Source organism: Melopsittacus undulatus, chromosome Z (genome assembly GCF_012275295.1).
Source record: "Melopsittacus undulatus isolate bMelUnd1 chromosome Z, bMelUnd1.mat.Z, whole genome shotgun sequence".
NCBI lineage: Eukaryota > Metazoa > Chordata > Aves > Psittaciformes > Psittaculidae > Melopsittacus > Melopsittacus undulatus.
The window spans coordinates 93187772-93209289 of NC_047557.1; positions in this window are offsets into that span (position 1 = coordinate 93187772).

Consider the following 21518-nt stretch of genomic DNA (forward strand, 5'->3'; position numbering starts at 1 on the left):
ATGACAAGTTTTCAGGAAAAACACAGCAGGTGCTTGTGCTCTTGTATGTCTCGGTGGGCTTACAGGACCTCCTAATATTGAATAAAGGTGATATTTCCCTAGAATACCCTTTTCACCCAGTTCCAATATAAACTAAGCCAAGGGATTGACATCATCTGACAAAACATTATTTCTCTCAGGCTTTTAACCTTACTGTTCGACATAACTAAGGCAGAACCTTGCCCTGGAGTCTATGAGCGTTTTCCACTAAAGTGCCTGAGCTCTGTGTGAGGTTTCATTCCCAAATGAGTTGTATGGTTTAGTATATGTACTTAATATGGAATAGTACATCCTCATTCTTAGTGCAAAAGAATGTCCACAGCCTTTATCTTAAACCCTATCCCCATGCCTTTTATTACATCCTTCTTTCCTCCCTCTGCTTTCTGCTTGTGTGCACTCTTTTGAACAGCTTCCAGCCAAAAGCAGAATTGTCACATCTGAACCCCTGCTTTGACAGAATGAAGTGCATCCAGGCTGGGGCTGAAGTGGAGGAAAGAGCCTCATTGTCGTGGCTTTGTATTCAGTAGCAGCTGCTTGTCAGGTTGTCACCTCTGCAAGGGGAGCACCCGCTGCACTACTTGGAGCAGCACAGTGGGGTAGCATCCCTGGGTGTCCCCACACCCTTACACAGTGGCTTGGGGCCAGCTTTCCCTTCCTACAGAGGAGGAATGTCATATTCAAAGGGAGAAATGGTGAAGCTCCCTGTTGTCACACTTCCCTACTTTGTAGTGTAGCTACAGGAGGCACTAACCTGAGACAGCTTTAAATTAAAATGCTTGGGATTCAGTACTACCATAGTAACTGCAGGACCACTGAGCAAAGCATGGGCTGGAAAGCCCATTTGGGATTTGAATGAGACATGCAGCTAGACTGCTGCTTTTCATGATGCTTTTTAATAGATTTCAGCAGTATCTGAACTTGATAGTACAAGCTTACACGGATAGAGCTGAGCCCTAGATTTGACTGCAGTATTGTCATTCTATCTGCAGCTTGATATTTTAAGAAGCAGCTGTTTTGCAGCCTCTGGATGTGATTGAAATAAGAGCTTAACATCCCTGATGTATCAGGTTACCCTATTGCTTTATGTAATGTAGCAGTTAGAGGCCTAAGGTAAAGAAGGATCTGATTATCAAATGTATGAGAAAAAAAAAAATAACACTGACCTCAACATTCAGGTGAGCGTATGTAGAACTTTAAAGCAGTTCCATTTGCTTTGTCTTTGCTGCACTTACACGCATACTATTTTATGCTCATTATCCCAACAGCATAAATTTGCATTATAGGAAATCTGCAAGAATAGCAGTCTGAAATCTGTTGCTAATTTGATGATTTTTCTTATTATTCAGATTTATTGCCCTGAGCAGATACTCAAAGTTTCTCTAGTCATGTAATCTAGAAATTTTCTGCCATGGGGAGTTCTCAAGATCATTATTTTAGAGGTCTCATCCTTTGACAGAACAGTGCTGTTTGCTTAAACACTTAATGGAGCGATTCCTTTCATGAAACAAAGAAATGCCTTGATCAGGTATTCAGACTTCACATTTCATCCCTATTGTCATGTATGTGAGTGTAAGGCATGCCATTTCTTCAGGTAAGGTTATGGTATTCATCATAGCTTGAGTTTATAAAAGGATTTCCATTTTGTTCATCAGATACTTGTCTGACTTTGCTGACAGATTGAGTCAAGTCTCTTTCTTATTGCAGATTGATTGGAGTGTAAGATTAATTTAGTGCCTTCCAAAGCACTTTGCTACAAATCCTTTTATTTTACCCTTCATTTGCCCCCCCCAAAAAAACTTGCTGTCTTTTTAATATGATGCATAATAGAACAGTTAACCTATATTACTTCTGGTAATGTTATTAAAAAACTTATATTAAAATGTAAGCAAGAGATATATGGAAGAAAATATGCTTTATTGATAGTAGTCAAGGTTAGAGGAAAACCACAGTTTTGTAATCCTATTTGTGTTTTCACAGCTGTGTTATTATGTAAGGGAGCTGACCTATTTTGACTTTGGATAAGAAAGGGGAGCACCTACCAAAAAGTGCCTATAAGTGAGCCCTAAAGTTATTCAGATAGTATTATTTGTATAAAAAAGATGAGAGAGAGCTACCATGCATTTTCTTTGAGGCTGTATCTGATAAACTTGAAATAATGAGTTTCTGTTTGACCTGCTACAGGCAGAATTGCAGCACTAAATTTATAAGGCTGGGGCTCAACACAAGTGAGAGGTATCTTGTCTTGTGGAAGGCATTAACACTGGGAATGAAAAAAACTTACAATAAAGATAGTAGTTTCTAACGGGTGATGTGTCGAACACCAAGATTTGGAATAAATAAATGACTGTATTTTTCCACTGGCTTGAATACCTGAAATGTTTAAGATAAATTTAATTCATTTCAAGAGCTTCAATTACCTGAAGTGATGCAACATTCTTTACACCTGTTTTTCCCATAGCTCTGGTAAATATTATCTTCATTATTCACAGTGAACAAGATTTTCTAGTTTTGAGTAATTTGTTCAGTATCTGAAATTACTGTATATGCAAGACAAGGAATAAGGACATTTTTGTTTGAATGTTTTTTAGCTTTTCCATGCTAGAATTCTCTAATCTGCGTCTATTGTTTCAGTTCTTTTATTGTTTCTGCTAACACTTATACCCTGTGCAACCTCCATGAGGATCGCAGCTATTTTAAGAATATACATAAAAGCTGCCAATTACATTGTCTTATCAAGTTTTTGCAGCCTATTAAGTTGCTCAGTGGTATTGGAAGCGATTAGACTCAATACTGTAGGAATGAGAGCCTAAACGAGGAACATGGGCTTTTAAAGCTGTGATGTCATGGAACTTTCTACCTGTTGAATAGGTTTAAACAACACTGGCAAGGGTGAATACATTCAGGGTGGAATTCAAAAAGCACTTGTGGAAGGTTAGTGCAAGTCCAGTTAGACCTTCCATTTAACTAGGGAGATTCCTAAGTAATGTTCCTCTGCTTTCCTGAAGAAGAGACAACCTAACATCTTCAGGATGATCAGATGTGACCCCCAGCCACAATAAAGTGCAGACCTTGGCTGACAGGCAGCACATGTAGTCCTAATTTCCTTCCTGAACAATGGACCAGCAAGATCCCGTGCCAGGAAAGGGAATTCTTGCACTTCTGTCTTGGGGCAGCAGGAGAAGACTTAACTTGGGCAGTCTAGTTTCAGCTTTGTTCCTCATGTTTTAACTGACCCAGGGTTTACCACTGTTTACCACAAAGGCTTTTGTGGGGCCACACTAACCTCTAAGTAGTAAGTGGACAGTTAAAGAAATTAAAATACTTTTACTAACCTATCCAACTTAAAAAAGGAAGTTCCTTTCATCAAAAAAGCCCAAGGGAAGCACTAGAGGTTTTACCATAGAAGTAAATTACTTGGCTTGCAGAAGAGGCTCTGACATCAAAATAAGCAGATCTATACAAGCCGTGAAAATACAAAGCAGGGAGATCTATTAAGTGTATTATTAGAACAAAAGGTGCTGCATTATCCATACTCTTGGTAGGAGTGTGAGAAGGGACAGCTAGTAGGGCTGTAGGGACATATGCACAATTATCGATTGGCCTTTAAATTTTATCAGCACCTGTATGGCTCGAAGCTTTTCATCTGCACAGCTCCTGGGTTTATTATATCTTCTTTTTATTTTTTCCATCTCTCTTTTTATAAATTAGATGAGCCATTTCTCACCTTTCTTTAGGGAGGTAGAATTGTAGGTGTGCAGGATTCTGAGGAGCTGAGGTTAGTGTGCTCATCCTGACCCACTTAAGTCTTTTTGCCTGCAAAGGAAGAAAACCTACATTCTGTAATGTTCTGATGGCAGAATCAAGAATTTAGAGACATATGTTGGACAGCTGCTGCAAGCCAGCCCAGCATGAGGGTGGAGCAGTCTGTGTATACTCTCTGAGTAGCTATTATGTGTCTAGAATCCAAAAACCATAAAAAAAGTTGGATGTTGGTTTTAGCTGGAAATTTTCTTTGCCTAAATTAGTCTTCCCAGATGCTGTAGAAGAATTCAGTGTGAATAAATAATGTATTGAAAAAGAGATACTTCTAAAAGTACTTTGCAGTAAATTACCTTCAAATGTGTGTCTATAAATATATATATGAACTTAAGTAAACATTTGCAGGCTTTTTCGAAGTTAAGTATTTTTGAGTTATCTTGGAGAAATCTTCATTATGAATAGTTGTTGTCAAAGCCTTGATCTGGAGAGATAAATAGATATACAGTTGTATATTTGTACAACATCTGATTTTGCACAGTTTACAAGAACTTATTTCTGACCATGCATGTTTGAACTTACAAAAATTCAGTCTCGGTCTTCCTTTTTAAATAGTCACCAGCTGTGTTATTTTCTTTCATTCATTCAGCTAATTTTTTCCATATTTAAATAGCTTGAGAGCTATGTTAAGGCTTCATTCTGTTCAACACTCAAATTAAAATTCTGATTTCTGCAGTGCCTGGCATTTCTGACTAGCACTTTAGTGACTAGCTCTGATCTTTTTATTAAAGAGTTTACATGACAGTTGCAATTTTAGAGGGAAAATAAAAATAAGCAAACAGCCTTTTCCCACTGACATGGCTGTTTACAACACAATGTGGTTGTCTTCCTCATGTTCATGATGTAGTCACACACTTTTCCCTTGTGGGACACTGAATTTTACTTAGAATATATTTTAAGGGGAAACTGTTCTTGGGGATTTTCATGACACCGGATATTATATTTTTACAAATGGAATACAATGACTTTAAACAACTGTTTTTACCATTCAAGGTGGCTGAGAAAATGCAGGTTGACATATCTGTTTTGAATTCTCTTCCTCAGATTTTGCTTCCTGGTTGCTATCTAGCAAGCAGAAAGAAATATGAGGCTTGCAAAGTGTGGGAAAGCAGCCACCTTTGACAGGCGAAAGGCCTAGTCCAGGCAATTTTCTTTGACTCCAATGAGACTTGACTAAGACACAAGGAGGCTAGTATACAACATGGAAAAATCTATCTTTGTTCTGAACGTAGGTTAAGCTACTGACCCAAGACATTTGCTACAAGGTATTCTGGAGCAGTCCTGAAGATTTCATGACCAATGTTGTTAGTCCCATCTCTCCCAGATGTCTGTTAAATCAGGATAGATGCTTTACTCAGTTTAGAGAAAATGAAGTGCTAATGCAGACTGCAGGAAGAGAAGATTTATTTAGAGCACTTGTTCCTCTTTGGAAGACAAAGCAGTAGATTTAAGTTAAAACTGCCAATATGGATCATGCTGAAGATAAGCAACACTGAAACCAGCACTGTCAGCCTTTTGTAATCTTGTCCTTGGGGTTCTCTGAAGAGGTGGGAGAGTGGACAAATGGCTCTAACATCCTTGCCTTGTTTCACTTTTTCAATTCCATAGATTTCTCCAGGAAAGGAATCTACAGATAACCTCAGCTTTGATTATTTGTCAGAAGATTATAGTGGGTTTTTTTGTGGAACGTATATCTGGAGGGAATTAGTTACTGTGCTGATACCTCTTTCATCTGTTCAGGCTGTGCCAGCCTTCTGCTCTGTGTGCCAAGGTTCATGCTGAAGCGAAGGATGCTTCTTTCACCTTGCCAGAGGGAGCAGGTGTCGGGGCCTAAGAAGATGCCTGCCTTAAGGTGAGTAAGTTGCATGTATTTCTGCTTGTTCATGCAGGATCTGTAAACATCTCCCTACATAACATACTTTGAAGGAGACAAGTAGTCTTACATAGAAGCAAAGGAAGGAAGTGTATGTTATGAAGCCGAGATTTAATCCTTCAAATTAGAACTTGATGTGAGAGAAAGCCATGGAAAAACTTGAAATGGCTAAATGTCAGTACGAATCTATAAATATTTTCAACTATCTCATTTCTGGCTGTATTTTTACTAGTCACCTGTCTCTGCTAATCACCTCCTTTCCTAACTGCTTGCTACATTTTAGCCTGAGTACCTCCCTTTTACCACCTGCCAGTTGCTCAGCTCTTGCTCTCCTTGGTCATTCAGTTCTTTTTGCCTTCAGCATTCCCTTTTTCTTTCCTGCAGGATCCCACTGGGAACAGATTTCCATGACCACATTGATTTAGGAAGGCCTTTTTATAGGCTAAATAGGAGTCCATCAACATTTCTGCAAAACTTTTTTCAAGTTACTCTGATGAAGCATGGCTCATGGCCAATTCATATGTAAACTGTGCTGCCAGATGCAGTACAAATCCCGCAGGATGATGATTTATCATTGGCCACTGCTATGGTTCCTGATGTTGCCTTGAAAGAATAAATTATGCTATCAGTTACTAACTGCTTGTCACACTGTTACAAAGGATGCTAACCCAGGTTTCTCAACTTTTGTAAATTGATGGCTGAAACAGACCGGCTGCCTATTTGCTCTGCCTAGGTGTTGGCCATGACTGTTCTCTTCAATCTGTATGTGTGAAGGCAGTATGATGATATATTAAAAATAATAGGAGGTTGAATTTCAGTACATAAAACCTTTCTGAGATGAGCTTCTAAGGAGAGGGTAAAGACAGAACAAGAGAAGAATATGTATCAATATGATGACAAAACAGTATTATAGGCAAATAAAGCTTGTTTCCTGTTCTCAATTCTCATGCCTTTTACTATTTAAATTGTCCAAAGAAAAGACATATATAATGTAGCCAATTAATTCTATTATATAAAGTGATGATGTTGGCCCCATTGATCTGAGTGATCACAGGTCTTAAAATACAAGCAGTGGCATTTGTTTTAACGAAAAGAAACAAGAAGAGCTTTTATTTGTGATGGCTCTTTTTATTATGTGCTTTTACCAGTAAGAAAGGGATTAAAGGAGAGAAGAGAAAGCTCTTTGTCTTGCTTTTTGACTACCATCAGGCTTGATTAGCCCCTGGATTACACGGGGTAGATCCTTCTTAGTACCGTATGCATTTTAGTATCTCAACATTTTATTTCAAATTCTTTCTAACTAGTTTATTATCTTTTTGGTGGGAAGTGTTATCTGTATAAGCACTCTAGTGTCTTGCCCTGGATCACACTGATTGCTGGCAATGCAAGATTTGCTCTAACACATCAAAACTAATATGAGACTTGGCATAGCAATTGTAAGAAACAAGTTCTAAGCATTAAACATACCAAACTCTTGCCTTTCAGGAGACAGCAAAACAGCTTGCTTTATTCATAACACCAAAGGAAATTCTCTGGACCTTAAACTGGATATTCATTTAGCTTGTAGGGAGGTAGGTAAGTTGGGTGAGCTGAAAAAAAGAAAAATGCACCTAATTTGTGCTTCAATGCATTTTCTTCTGGAAACCCTTCCTGAATTATTTTATATTTGGACTTCTGTCCCAGTGTAGGATGAAGTATTTGTATATGGGACTTCACCTTCCCCCCCCCCCCCCCCCCCCCCCAGCCCCATAGAAAAGAATATCAATTTTCCAGGCACCTCTGATAAAAAAATATACTATAATCTGCAGGTTTGATAGAACCCGAAGGAGAGTTTGGAACAAATATGATCATACTCTCTCCATTTCCTTGCTGTGATCCATCAGTTCATTTTATCAAGGTCAAAACCAAAATTTTAAACAATTTTTATTTTACAAAAAGGAAAATGCCAGAAAATGTCAGGATTAGGAACACTGTTGACAGAATCAATGCTACAAAGCATTGTTTATGAGAGCAGCAGAACATATAAATTCTGTGAAGCTCTTAGTTTTTAAGAGAGGAACATTCCTCCCTGACAGAGCATTATGCTCTTACATTAATACCATTACTAGGCAAGGTTTTATGGCAGGTTCCTTTGCTACCAACATACAAATCCCTGATTTAGATTTGTTTTGACTTCTCCCTCTCTCTGGTACATTCCTCCTTTTCTGTGTTAGAGATCAATTTAAGCAACCTTCTGCCTTTTGAGCTTGCTTTCTCTCAGAACTCAAGACAGTCTAAAAGGCTTTTCCCTAGAATGCAGTGGTACTATAAATGATAGCCACCATATGTCCTTTCACCTTGGCATGCTGCTGTGATAAAAAGAAAATAGTCACATACTTTGTGGATGCTGTTTTGCCTTGCTTTATTGCATGCTTTCAGCTCCTTAATTTAATTAACGAAGTTTTCTGTGTATCTTTATGAAAAGTAATGAACTGAGTTCAGTACAAGTCTACAGTAAACAAAAAAGCACACAGTAGTTCACATTGTAGCACACATTGTTCCTTTCATTCCATTAAGTACTTAAGCACATATTTAATCTTATTTGGAATTACAGTGAGACCTTAGCAAATTTTAAAATATCTTTCCCAATCAAATGCATTAATAAATTGAAAACAAAGAAGACAGAGGCAGCCCAGAATTTTAAACATCAGCCTTCTTCCCTTGCCAGTCCCTCTACCAAAAAAACTGCAAAACAAACACATAGTAAAGCAGATGTCTGAATTCTGAACAAAATATTTTTAAACATAAGTGTCTGGCTGAAAACTGGGAAGGTGGCAATGATCCCAGGAGAATGTTTTTGCTAATGTTTTTTTCTTTTTTTTTTTCCTTTAAAATTTCATCCTGATTCAATCATAAATGATTTGCTGAAATTCAACTATTCATTCAACTTCCTCACAGCCATAATGTCTGACTTGGTCTCCCAACAGTTAAATGAGTCAAGCATTTCTTAGACTGTTTTTCCTAGCTGAGGCCTTTGTTTAGAAAAAGTATCTTCAGAAATACTTGTTATTTTTTTTAGGAAGGTGACAGTGTTGTGACAGTTGAGTTAAAAACTCTGTTGTCAAAAGCCTCTCTCACAGACTTAGATATTGATCTAATTAAAATTTCCACTTACTGATTACAATGGTCAAATTTGAATCTGATTTTTATGTTCTGAGTGACACGACTTTGCAACTTCGCGTCTTTATGTTTGATGCCCGTACTGCTTCACAAACAGACCAGCTAACCTAGCCCGTATGTTTCTCAAATCTGGTATTGCTCTGTGGGATAACTGTGGGAAACTCTAGTAAGTTACAGACTCAAAACGTGATTTAAGGTATAAAGTCAGAAATGGCACTAGTTGTGTGTGCTTTGTGAGAAATACATTATGGGAGCTGTATGCTGTATCCCCAGCTAGGGAAATTCCCTGTAGTCTGAATGGAATTTGGTCCATAGCTATTAATAGAGGAAAACGAGAATAAAAGGAGAGGCTGACATGCGCCTCTGTCCAATTTCCTTTTTTATATGAGCTACTTCTGCTGTTGCTGCTGCCAAGCTCATAACTTCAAAGTTCTTTCTGCCCTTGTACACCATAATTCTATGTCTTGCCCTCCATTTCCTACCTTTCAAGCTACTGTTTTTGTTTTTTTCTTATATCTGCATATATCTTTTTGGTTTGCCCCGAGCAGATATTTATTCTTAGTGAGTTTGTAATCTCTCTTTGTAGCTTCATCACTGTCCTGATTTTTATGGATTTATTAAAATATCTTTTTTATGAGACTGCTTTGCTTCACAAGATACCTAGTTCATTCCCTAAGAGATTCTTCCATCCATATGAAAGATTTTCCAATTCTATGTTAGTATTTTAATTCTTGTTCAGCTTGTAATTTTATTTCATTTCCTCACATTTTCACTTCAATTTATTTCTATCTCTTTAAGAATTCATTCAGAAGGTGTATTTGTACAAGATATCACAGCTTTAATCCATGGACTCCTGCTTAGGTATTTTCCAGTTTCTACTGAAGACACTAATCTTCCTTTACAATGAAACAACTTAATAAGCTGCAGAAAATTGATAAGGCAATTTAATTGGCAGTGCTTATATATTTTCTTAGTATAGCTAAAATCCCACCAAAGGTGGTATACAAGTGGTACCAGAAATTTTCAACTAAAGAACTAAAATAATAGGAGCAAATTAGAAAAAATTAGAAAAAAATTGCATCTTTAAAAAGTTTCTTTTATTTATTCAACTTCTATAAATATCACAGAGAGTGATAACTTGGTTTTTAAATTAAAGGAAGAAAGAGTATGTGCCAGCACAAAAAAATATAAACAATTATATTGTCAGTCATTGTTTGAATTATTCATTTGAAATATCTTTTAAGAGTTTTTCATTGCATTTGTAAGGGAAAGGAACATATTTATAAGACTAAAATGTGCTAAATAATTATTGAGGTATGCATCAAAGAACCCTTTTGATTTTAGAATAAATATTCCAAACTGCCACTTCTGATTTTATTGTCAAACATTGCAATATTTGATGTTTGCTATAAGATTGCAACCTGAGGCAAGCAATTTTATAAAAAAGATCAACTTTCATCTTCCTCCAAAGGAAGTGGAGAGCTGTTGTGACTGACTCAGAAAGATAGAAATGTAACTGACAAGTTGACAAATAACGGGAGAATCACGAATGTATTTCAATTAATGGGAGCCAATTTCAAAAGTTGAAAAACTGGTGTTTGTAACTCTACACCCTCTGCTGCTGCCAGGTAGGGTGTTATTTTCAGCCTACGCTGATTTACATGCAACTTTGTATTTCCAGATATTTAGGATGTTTATGAAAAGACATTCACTACAAATACGATTATCATATTCTTTCTTCATAAAAGCACATGTTTATTCACCAAACAATTCTCAAAGTCTCTATAGGGAAAGAAAAATTGCAGCTTCTGTTGGGGGCCATGAAAAGTTAGCTTTCACTGGCTTAACTTGAATAAAAGTTAATTAAGGTTATCTCTTTAGTCAGCCAATCAAATTACATATCACAAAATATTAATTAAAAAAAGCCTACTAGGGAAGCACTTGGAAATAGTAGCAGTAAACCAGAAAAATATATAATGAAATATACAGAGCATGTAGCAGAAAAATCAAATACATCAATTACTGTAATATTAAAAGCTCTGTGTTTTTTAAAAACTTTAATACTCATCTAATAATGGCACAGTAAGAGAATTGTGCAATAGAAATACCCAGTTCATTCTACATTTTCTGAAGTTGGAGAAGTTTCAAAACCAAGTTGGGGTGAATTTGAGGCATTTTTGGAGAAAGGAGTGAGAGAAGCATTAAACATTCAATGGGAAATACAGGTAAGAAAAAATAATATTTCAGGTTATCTCTTGGTGCAAAATTAAGTCTTATAATGAAATATTCATGGCACATTCAATCGCTGTAACTCAGATCAGACATGGTCCCAGGCCTCTCGATCTTTTTGCTGTTAACAATTAACAGGGTCAGGATCAAGAGACCTAATTAATAAAGAATAACTCTCAAAAAGAAAAAAGATTTTGCCATTGACTTTGGTGGGATGAAGTCTACTATCTAGTTCAATATATACCAATGCAGGTGATATAAAATATTTGAAAACCAGTGCAGAAATATTGTGTAAGTATTAAAATTGATGAAATAGAAAGTGATCATCACTGATTCCTAGGTTTTGACTTTTATCTTTCACCCTTTATGTTCAAAGCCATGATTGTTTGCACATATGTTATTAAAAGAGAACTCGGCATTCTTTTTTAAATGTAGTGAAGCTGGTGAATTGAATTTTTTCACTTTCAATTTTACAAGTTTGGATTAAAAATGCTTCAAAGTATGCTGTTAATCTGTTACAGTCAAAATAATGGGTAATTGGAACTGAACGTCCTTTTTATCTGGATGCATCTAGCTGTCAAACAAATCCTTCTATTAACTGTTAAATTGCAATGACTTCAAAAGACATTTATTAAGTCAGTGTTGGAACTCTGATAACCTAATCTCCATTGGACACTGTGAATGCATTGAACTGCCTTGTAGTTAGTCTTGTCAGCTCTGTACCTACTTTTATTCCCCTAAGTTAATGAAAGAGGTTATATTTTTTGATAAAGTAACCTTTCCAAAAGTGCTTTTACAGGTAAGGCTTTAGAAGGCACAGTTGTTTTTTAATAATAATGATTTTTCACTGTTAGTCCCTTAGTTTCAGGAGCTGCTTCCTGGTAATGCTCAAGTAGCATAAAAATAGAGGAAAAGGTGATGCCACCTGATTTCTAAATTTTCTCACTTTTGTGGGAGACAGACTGAGGTGAAATCCTGAATAATTTGGTCAGGGAAAATACCATCTGAGCAAAGAGGGCGTTTGTTTTGAGTGCTTGATCAAGCAGAGCTTGATCTGTTATGTTAAATGCTGAAAATGATTGCACATGCAGAGAAGCATGCAGACATGTGGACAACTGTCACATCTCATCCTAAAATATAACTGTCTCTTTTAGCTTAAGTAACGGACTCCACTTTCATATTACACTTCAGAGAGCCTCTGTAAAAACCCTTAAGTGCTATCAGTGAGCCCTGAGTCTTTGGGTAAACTGGCTTCCCGTGGCTGCACTGTCAGTGCGGGAGGCTCATGAAGGATGTTGCTCTTTGTGAAAAGAGGCAGATGGAGGATGAGCAAACTGCAACACTATGGCAAGGCCCAAGTCTCTGTTCAGGAGCTGGGCTGGCTGTGCTTATGTGCACAATCCGTACTGCTGCTCTCAGATGTTCTGAGGAATCACATTTTAAAGAGAGTGAGAGGCCAGGGTGGACAACCCTTGGAGCAACCTGATCTAGTGGAAGGTTTCCCTACCCGTGGCAGGGGGTTGGAACTGGATGAGCTTTAAGGTCCCTTCCACCCCAAACCAGTCTGGGATTCTTGAATCCATCTCATCAGCACCTAGGCTGGCTCCGATCAGCTTAGTTCACTTTGAACGTCCATTAACATAGCATCATACTGAGCAAACATCTGGCCAATCACTTTCACATTATATATCAGTAGCAAGCTTGAAGCTACCATTTATTTACTTATATAAAATAAACTTGGTAAGACTTTATGGTAGAAGTACCGACATTTAGAGGCAAAAGTGTAAAAGACAGCTCCAGAACAAAGGTGAGGAGAGCAGTAGTATTTTACAGTGTGAGATAATAATTAAATAGGCACTATAAGGCATTGTGGGAAAGATCTAATGCCAGCATGTAAAGAGATCATATTTAGATACAATTCAATATATTTGATAACAAGAACAAATACTTCATAAGCCTTCTATGATGGAATATTCTCCAAGATTTGCCTCTGACATTGCCATATAGATAAAGGCAGGGAATGTTTCTTTCATGGCAGACCTCAGAGGTACAAGGTCTTGGAAAATCTAATTAAAATTTAGGTAGGGTTGCCTGAGTGCATTTGGCTAAAGCCCCTTTAAGACATGTATTATGAAGTGTGTTGATTGTTTTTTTCCTGAGGTATTATTTAAAAAGCAAAAGTGACTCTTTTCTCATACAGTGTATTGGAAAACAAAGGGATTCTGTCACTTGGAGAATATCAGTCTCTTGTCTGTATTAAGTTCATTGGAGTTCATAGCAAAATAGACATTTAAAAGATCATCAGCTTGACACTGTCATGAAAATTATTTTAAATTCTTGCTTGAACTTGTCTCCACAAGTGTCTATTTTTGCCTGTGCCTCTCCTTTTATTTGTGAAACCTACAGCTGTGGTGCTTCACTTGTATTGAAAACTGTAAAAACGCAACAACAAAGAAAAAAAGCAAATCAAAAACATTGAGAGAGAGTACAAAATAGCTGCTATTCTGTTCCCTGGGTTCTCTGCTTAAGAGCTCTATTCACTTAAAACATTTTCGAGCTTCTGAAACACTTGATTAAAGTCAATTGGGGAAAAGATAAGCTCTTAAAAGTGCTAATTTGACTCAGAAAACTTGAATACGTCTAAATATGAAATTCTGTGTTGCTCTGTATTCATGATTATGGGTCTTGTTTGTAGAACATTTTAATATTTCATTGCACACTCTGCCCTGTGTTGTGTATTTTTTAAGGCATTCATTAGTACAGTAGTGCAGTTCAGCTATAAGCTCCCCCAACCTCCTTTCAATCTCTTTAGGTTTCCTTCAGATCAGAAGCCAGGTTTTTCTTTTCTTTTGTCTTTGGCCAGATAAGCCCATATAGAGTCCTTAGTTGATCTCATGTACCAGATTATCAGTTGAACTGATATTCTTGTTTAATTAATATCCTCTTGGTTTTAGGCTGTGGTCACAGGGATGCAATTTAGGAACAGAAATAGAACAAGTTGTGCTGTGATAGATGCATGCAAACAAGCAAGCTCTGCACTGAGACAGTAAGAAAGAAGGAGGCCAAACATTAGAAGGTAACTATTTGAAGCTACGACAGATCTAGCTGCACCTCCCAGAAGCACGTTTGCTATCACTGGAGTAGAGCGATAAAATGATTTTTAGGAAATATACCTAGTGTTCATAGCTTTTTCCAAATTAAGATGGATTATATTTCAGCGTATTAATCACTTCATGTGTTAAACCCAATTTATTTTTTCATAATGAAAGCATCCTCTACATACTGTCTTCCTATTTTGAAGGTTATTAAACATCTTCTAATCTAATAATTCCTAACTCTTCTCTCTGTTCTTTGTTCTGTTTTTGCAAGAACAAAATTATCGCTGCATATCTTAAGATAACCTTATGCCTTGTCTCTCACAGCTCCTTTCTCCAGTCAACTCCTCCTTTTTTTTTTTTGGTGTATTTGTGAGTATCCTGATATTAGTAGCAGTTATGTATTTGCTTTCAGAAGAGAATTTACTCCTTCAGCTGACAGTTCTAGTCTGCCCTTGGGCTGCTGATATAGCCACGTTGTATAAAACATAGACGCTTACATACAGCCTGCAAGGTGAAAGCAGCAGGCTTTTGAGCACTTGAAAGATATTTCAAAACATTAAATATAAGTATTTAGTTGCTGGGGCCTTAGACCCTATCTTCCCTCTATAAGCGTATCATGCATGCATCATATAAAATTATTCCTACATTATACTGGTCTTGAAAATGGTTATGTTTTTCCCCTCTTGCAATTAAATCTGAATTGTCAAATCCATTGCTTCAGTGTTGGTGAGGGTTTCAGAAGTGCCATAAGATTTTTCACACTTTAATTCTTGTCCAAGCATTGGTGTGCCCATAGTGCAGATGGAGTGACATCTGAGACTACTGACTTCATGGATTAGAACTCTTCCAGATTCCCCTGATTTCCTAACAAATTGATGCACACAATACAAACGGCAATTCTTCATTGCTGGGTTTAAGTAGGTGCTGGCTTTTTGGTATTTTATATCTATCTTTATATTATCTAATATATAAAAAAATATATATGAAATGACATATGAATTCACTCACAAGTAAAAGAGCTTAGCTGTGTAAAGAACAGGCACCTTTCAAAGACGCTTCAAGGAATAAGAATCACTGATAAAAGTTGTTAATACCTGAATCTTTCACACCAATGTCAAATGACAAATAATTACATGATACAGGCACAAATAAAAATATTACTTTGGATTATATTAAATTTATATTAATATATAAATAATTCCTTAGGTTATCTGTTTATGATAGGGTTTCTATTATGTTTTAACTGTGTATTTAGGTTCCTCCTCTGCCCTGTTCTGTAATGTTTTCATTGATAAAATACAGGATGCAGGAAAGAATTTATTACTTTGGGGTGTTAGTGTACAAAGGAGGATGATGAATGTGAAAGACAATAATGGGACAGTGTGAAGTACAAAAAAGTACTGAGAAGTAATCACTATTTCAGAGGATTAGGTCTTTCTGCTAATCTGATTAACAGGTTGAAAGCCTTTTCAGAAATATGCAATTTAGACTGAGAAATGAGGGTAGCTAACTTGCTTAATTTCTATTCCCATGATTGTACTGCACCATTCAAAGGACTGACCTTGTAGAAAATCAGTGCATTAATTGTGTTATGACAGCTAGAAGAGGAGAGTAATTACTTAATGCCTTAAAATAATGAGGAAAGCAAGCATCTCAAAAGATAAAATAAAACAAAAATATCTGTATGACCTCCATCAACTAAGAGGTAGCATAGAACTAGGAAACAGAAGTACAGACTAATGGCCTACTGCAACTTAAAGAACACTGAGCAACTACTCTGGAGTGTAAAACAGAGCTAACTGATGAAGAGACAGACATCTCCAGGAGGTAGTGCAGGCCTCTATAATAGAGAGTGATTTGTCTTATCATATAGCTCTGAATCAACCTCTAAAGTCTTCTTCTATATCTCTTCACTTACTATATACGGAGTGTAAGGTCCCTAAGCTATTAACTTTGGATTTCTGTTCTGTTTGGGCAAATACAATGCCTAGGTAGTTACAAAGCCTGATAAATTGTAGTGCAGGCAAAAGTAATTTAGTTCAAATGTATAATTTGTATATTGCGATGGTGTGAGATCACCACATTAATTCCAGTGCTGGACTAAATTCTGAATACCCTGAATTGTATAACTTTTTTATGGCAAAAGTAATTGTTCTGTAAATGCCCAGACTTGTTATACTTTTATGAAGAAATCCCTCCTAAATGCATGTGCTGCAATTTTATGGTCTGGTTAAGGGCATGTTCTGTAGTGAAAGTGGCTTATTTAGGTAAAACCTCTGGGTTTGCAGGTTCCTCTGCCAAATGGTACCACTGCCAAATGGTACCACTCAAAGGGTTGACGAATGAGAGGCCAAACAGAGGTACGGTTAGCTGAAAGGAGCACCACTGAGACTGAGCTTCTGATGATGTAAAGATATTTTGATAGTCCAACAAAACCACTATTTTGGGGCAGATTTCCCTCTGCTTGTAGTAAAGGTAAGTATGAATGGGGAATTGAGCTCAGTGGGAGCATCTGTATGAGTATTAATAATTAATAGTTGGCAAGCTTATTAAAATTTAATAATACATTTTGTTTATTTACTTAAAGATGAACTGAACTTCAAATGACTTGAAAAAGTCATTTGTACTCAGTTACTAGAAGCAGGAAATACACCATAGATTTTCCTATTTTTACCTGTCACTTAAATGTGTAGTATAATACTTTAAACAACATGAGCAGTCATTAGTACTGTCTTTTGCTTTCACCCCAAGGAATCTGTTGTATGTGGTGTAAAATACAATATTTTAGTGTGTATTTACAATCTTTATGCTGGCATTTTAATGGAATTTTTGAGTAATCAAGATCCAGTCAAATGTTTGATGTCGGATGAGGCACTCAGTATGAGTGACTGCATGTGTCCTACCTGGAGTTCCCTAAAATCTGACAGTTCCCTTTCCCTGTACGATGCATTGCAGTAATAAACTTCAGATAGAGTAGCGAAGTAAAAAATCTCTCTATTGTGCCTTTCCAGTTCGGTACAATACTCCTACAAAAAAATGCTAGTGAAACATGGTTTCCTATTCCTCTCTTCAATTGTTTTTGGACAACTGTTTTATGCCAGCTGTGTTCAGGAACTGTAAGTATAATACTTATTACCTCTAGTCAATAAGAGTATGTAAAGAAAGATGAATGTGATAATGGCAAGGAGATAACAATGTAATAGGAAGGTGAATTAATTTTTGCCATTCAGACCTAACACAAAGAATTTTAAATGTACTTGTAAATTTGGGCAATGTCCATGAGACTTAAACACTTTGATTTTATTAGTTCCCCCTTCATTTTGATACCTGGGTATAATAGATTGTGTCATCTGAATGATGCAGTTCTGTATCTTATGAAAGAGGAGCACTGTAGGGTGTCCTGTAGGCCAAAGGGAGTGAGGCCATGTTCATACACTTGAATGAGTATGCCCCCTCCAACACATGTGTAGGGGTAGGGAAGGCAAGTAGAAATAGACCATGTTTACAAGGAAATTAATTTTTCCTAACCTACCTAAATTTAATTCAAGGAGAATGTATCTCTCTTGCTTTTGCAAAACAAGTTTTTATACTGAAGACAATTATGCCATAAGGATGGTCTTTGGCTGATCTTGTTGTTTTTTTTTCCTGTTTAGACCAGCAGGAAGATTGAATGCACTTCCTCACCATTCAGACATGACAATCCCTAGTAATTAGCTGTCCCAGAGCTAGATTATTAGTAAGCTATAAAAAAAGTCTCTAATTTCCATCAACAAATACAGTTTACAGTCATTATAGTCTACAAGAATAGTGTCAATTTATTTGAGATTTTCCTCTCCTAAGCAACGGTAGGAAGAGTTATTCCCGTATGAATTTAGAAGGATGATTAGAAAGAGACTTTTTCAAGATGGCTTTAAAATGAAACAGCCAGACATAAGAATGTAAATCATGTTCTATGGGAAGAAAAAGAAATAGATCAGGCTAAGAATGCAAATCATATTCAAGGGGAAAATTCAGATCAATATTAGAATCTGCCTTGTGTGACTGCAGCAGCATAAAATTATCTGCTGAGCTGCCTGTAAAAATGACAGTACAGAGAAGAAAAAGATTTCAAGGAAAAGATGGCCCACTGATAATTTGGCACCATTAAGCTACATTGTAACCCAAATTTGGAGTAAAATACTGAATGAAAACAGATGCAGAATACTTGTGAAAATGTCAGGTTCATTGTTATTTTATTTTACAGTGAGGAATATGAGATGTTTGAGAGGTGGAAAAAATTTCCTGCCTGGTGGGAAATTCCTAGGGAATGGAAGCCAGGTTGTCAAATGTTCAATTAGGAAACATGTCAGTGACCTCCTTTTTCCAGTGTAGTGTCACTCTTGGAAGGACAGATCATAAATTTGGGGAGATAAATGCTGGAGAAAATTGTGATTTTCATTGGGATTCATAACATTACCTGGAATTATTAAGAGTTTTGTGGGAGTAACATTAAAATAATATGTATTAAACCAAAACAAGCAAACCAGCAATCATACAGGCAAAATCCTACCTACTTCAGCATTTGTTTTTTGAGCTGAGTTCATTGACTTCAGCATTCACATACTTCTTCATAGCTTCCAGTTTCTGCAGATCCTACACACTTCGCAGATTTCAGAGGATAGTTTTTCTGTGGGATAAATACAAGCCTGAGCCTTTGCTTCCATTTGCTTAATGATCTTGATAACATCTTTTTTTGAATTCATTGTCAGATACCAGATCCTGAGGATCCCAGTTCAAGATTTCAGGTTCAAATTCTTTGCTTTAGATCTGGGCTCTGACCTCCTCCTGTTGCTGCATGCACAACATGTTGACAGGTAAGACTCCCTCAATCTGGAGCAAAGTATGTGACAGCACATCCTTGTCAGGGTCCAACTGGAGAAAATCCAGTGTCAGACCCATTTCCTTCATGATCCCAAAAGTGAAATTAAGACAGAAACAAGGTCAAGTACCATAATCGATCAGCTGGTTTATTACAAAAAGACAATTATTATAAAAAGGAGATTATTATAAAAAAGAGATAGCTATAGGACAGATTGAAAAAAAGGTAGAAAAGAAGCAAGAATTAGGAGCACAGAGAGAGATAGTCACCACCCTGGATCCAGCGGTGTCCCAGGGATACATAGTCATCGTCGGAAGCGGTGAGAGTCCTCCAGAAGTATATAATCAGTATCAGAGCAGTATCCCCAAGAGTCCGTAGTAGTCAGTTATTAGATGGGTGTCCTTGTGGAGGGTGTCCTTGTGAAGGTGTCCTTGTCCTCCCTGGCAATTACCTTTTCTCCCTTTTATAATGATTTGGGGGAAGTACCTCTGTTCTTCACGTCTTCAAAGGCGGATGCAGGGACTGTGAAAATCTAGACCTTGAGTGCACTGTACGAGAGGATCTGGTTCGAGAACATCTTAAGAACCTGAACGTACACAAGTCCATGGGATCTGATGAAATCCATCCACGGGTCCTGAAGGAGCTGGTGAATGAAGTTGCAAGACCACTAGCCATCATATTTGAAAAATCATGGCAGTCAGGTGACATTCCTGATGAGTGGAAAAAGAGAAATATAACCCCCATTTTCAATAAGGGGAAAATGGGTAACCCAGGGAATTACAGACCAGTCAGTCTCTCCTCTGTGCCTGGCAAAATCTTGGAGCAGATTCTCCTGGAAGGCACGCTATGACACATGAAAAACAACAAGGTGCTTGGTGACAGCCAGCATGGCTTCACTAAGAGGAAATCCTGCCTGACAAATTTGGTGGCCTTCTATGATGGGGCTACAGAACTGATGGACAGGGGTAGAGCAGTTGATGTCATCTGCCTGGACTTGTGCAAAGTGTTCGACACTGTCCCGCATGACATCCTTATCTTTACATTGGAGAGACATCAAATCTGATAGGTGGACCACACAGTGGATAAAGAACTGACTGGATGGGTGCATGCAAACTGTTGTGGTCAACAGTTTAATGTGCAGCTGGAGACCAGTAATGAGTGGTGTCCGTCAGGGACCAGTGTTGGGACCCGTCTTAACATCTTTCTTGGTGACATGGACAGTGGGATTGAGTGTGCCCTCAGCAAGTTTGCTGATGACACCAAGCTGTGTGGTTTGGTTGATATGCTGGAGGGAAGGAATGCCATCCAGAGGGACCTTGACATGCTTATGAGGTGGGCTGATGCCAACCTTATGAAGTTTAACCATGCCTAGTGCAAAGTCCTACACCTGGGTCGGAGCAATCCCAGGCACAGCTACAGGTTGGACAGAGAAGCGATTCAGAGCAGCCCTGTGGATAAGGACTTGGGGGTGTTGGTGGATGAGAAAATGAGCCGGCTTCAGTGTGTGCTTGCAGCCCAGAAAGCCAGTCGTATTCTGGGCTGCATCAAAAGAAGCGTGACCAGTAGGTTGAAGGAGGTGATCCTGCCCCTCTACTCTGCTCTCACAAGACCTCACTTGGAGTATTGTGTGCAGTTCTGGTGTCCTCAACATAAAAAGGACATGAAACTGTTAGAACAAGTCCAGAGGAGGGCCACGAGGAAGATCAGGAACTGGAGCACCTCCCATATGAAAACAGGCTGAGAAAGTTGGGGCTGTTCAGCCTGGAGAAAAGAAGGCTGTGTGGAGACCTCATAGCAGCCTTCCAGTATCTGAAGGGGGCCTACAGGGATGCTGGAGAGGGACGATTCATTAGGGACTGCAGTGATAGGACAAGCGGTAACGGGTTGAATCTTAAAGAGCAGAGGTTTAGATTGGATATAAGGAAGAAATTCTTTACTGTTAGGGTGGTGAGGTGCTGGAATGGGTTGCCCAGGGATGTTGTGAATGCTCCATCCCTGGCAGTGTTCAAGGCCAGGTTGAATGAAGCCTTGGGTGAGATGGTTTAGTGTGAGGTGTTGCTGCCCATGGCAGGGGGTTGGAACTAGATGATCCTTTCCAACCCTAACTATTCTATGATTCTATGTTTCTATGATTACTCATTCCTGATGCATCAGTGTTGACGCAGGAGTCACGGACAATGCAGAGACGATAAATGTGATCAAGTGTTTGCCAAAGTTTATTCAGATACAGTGCTCCTTTTATACCCTTATACCCGTAGGTTTCTTATGTAACAGCCTTGGATACTGAGCTCTAATTGGTTAGTCTAGAGGTTACCAGCGTTTACAAAGCTAATGTTTATAACTTGTTATAATTGCGATTAAATACCTTACTCTAAAAATACAGTGGGAAACTACAACCTTGGCAGAGAGAATTCTCTGCACATTTTCAGTGGAAAATTACAAAGGC